A 2,317-nucleotide genomic window follows, 5' to 3' on the forward strand; every position below is an offset into this window, starting at 1 on the left:
ATAACTTTCCTTCCAAGGAGTAAGCGTCTTTTAATTTCATGGCTGCAATCACCATCTGCAGCGATTTTGAAGCCCCCAAAAATAAAGTCTGACACTGTTTCCACTGTTTCCCCATCTATTTGCCATGAAGTGATGGGACCAGATGCCATGATCTTCGTTTTCTGAATGTTGAGCTTTAAGCCAAGTTTTTCACTCTCCACTTTCACTTTCATCAAGAGGCTTTTGAGTTCCTCTTCACTTTCTGCCATAAGGGTGATGTCATCTACATATCTGAGGTTATTGATATTTCTGCTGGCAATCTTGATTCCAGCTTGTGCTTCTTCCATCACTCAACTTAAATGTGGAAAACAAAGGAAAGTCTTTCAGTTCAGTCCAGTCGCTCAGTCATGTCTGACTCTTTGCAACCCCATGGACTGCAGCACACCAGGATTCCCTGTCCATCACCAACTCCCAGAGCTTGCTCAAAGTCTTTCAGAGAATGTTACAGTCATTCTTCTAGACCTGGGGCTAGGCCTTCAGTGAATGCAAGTTAAAACAGATTCAACTCAAGTTCTGAATGAAAGTTTAATTCTTACAAAATCCAAAAGTGTCCTTCTTTTAACCGTTTCTTGGACTATTCCTCACTGCTTTCTTTTTCTTTTTTTTTTCAATTTTAGAGGAAATATTGTTTACGTTTGTTTTGTTAGAAAAGAAAAAATGTTGGTGCACTTTGGATCTAGCCCCGGTGCTCAGAGATAGGCCAGCTTGTCCTGCTCTGTGGGCTTAAAAGAGCCTCTTTTAGAAGAGTAAAACCATAAAACAATTCAGCATCATAACTGCTTCCAATGAGACCTCCTAACTTGAGAAGCCTGGATCATCTGCCTCAGAGAACATTGTATACTGTACTCTGCTCGTGTTCTTGAGAATTTTAGAACTCAGGACCACTTCAGAATAAGTTTCATAAATAATTAATGCAGCTCCATTCCTTCAGTTGCAAAAATTAGCCTCAATTTTTGGTTACTTAATTCTCTCAGTACAATGTAGCTGTTTTTAAAGCACTGGTTTTATGAGGACACACTGTATTCATGGATGCCGTGGGGGTCTTTGCAAATTTTCCCAGCTGGTATTCTCTCTAATGACATCCTAGGGATGAAACAATTAGAGAGATGACATATCAGGATTTACACAGCAAATAAATCCTTTAGATTAGTACTTCCCCAGGCCAAGGCACCTTTCAGGGGTTGGGCTAAGGTGAGGTGAGTGGAAAAGCAGGTAAATATGAGAGATAAAATGTTTAATAGCTCTTAAATAAAACATATCTGGATAATTTGGGCCAGGCCCTCTCCCATAGATACCCTGTTTATTTCACCACACCTTTATAGACAAGGTAGGTAGTATGAGGCCACTTACAGAAGAATGGAAGTTCAGGGAGACTGCCAATCTGTCCAAAATCACAAAGGCAATCAGTCACAGCAGAGACTGGAGCACAGGGCTGTCTGACATCTTACAATCAGGTCAGCATACAATGCTGTATTAGGTTTACAAGTGTTTTTATTTTTGTTACTTTGGGGTTTTGTTTGTTTGGTCAACTGGTTTCTTTTCTTTGGTTGTTGTTCCTCCCTGGGCACTATTAAGCCACAGGTATATAATCCAACTCACTTTTCTCTAAAGACTTTGGGCAAGATACTTTAATTGACCTTAATACTAAATACTAAGTAAGTAAAGTTGCTCAGTCGTGTCTGACTCTTTGAGACCCCATAGACTGTAGCCTACCATGCTCCTCCATCCATGGGATTTTCCAGGCAAGAGTACTGGAGTCGGTTGCCATTTCCTTCTCCAGAGGATCTTCCCAAACCAGGGATCAAACCCGAGTCTCCCACACTGTAGGCAGATGCTTTACCATCTGAGCCCCCAGGGAAGACTAAATACCAAAGCAATGCTCAAAATTCCCCAAGCCAGGCTTCAGCAATACGTGAAACGAACTTCCAGATGTTCAAGCTGGTTTTAGAAAAGGCAGAGGAACGAGAGATCAAATTGCCAACATGCCCTGGATCATGGAAAAAGCAAGAGAGTTCCAAAAAACATCTATTTTTGCTTTATTGACTATGCCAAAGCCTTTGACTGTGTGGATCACAATAAACTGTGGAAAATTCTGAAAGAGATGGGAATATCAGACCACCTGATCTGCCTCTTGAGAAATCTGTATGCAGGTCAGGAAGCAACAGTTAGAACTGGACATGGAACAACAGACTGGTTCCAAATGGGAAAAGGAGTCCATCAAGGCTGTATATTGTCACCCTGCTTATTTAACTTCTATGCAGAGTATATCATTTGAAAC

This window comes from Bison bison, unplaced genomic scaffold, assembly GCF_000754665.1.
Source record: "Bison bison bison isolate TAMUID 2011002044 unplaced genomic scaffold, Bison_UMD1.0 scf7180017864508, whole genome shotgun sequence".
In the NCBI taxonomy this organism is placed as follows: Eukaryota; Metazoa; Chordata; class Mammalia; order Artiodactyla; family Bovidae; genus Bison; species Bison bison.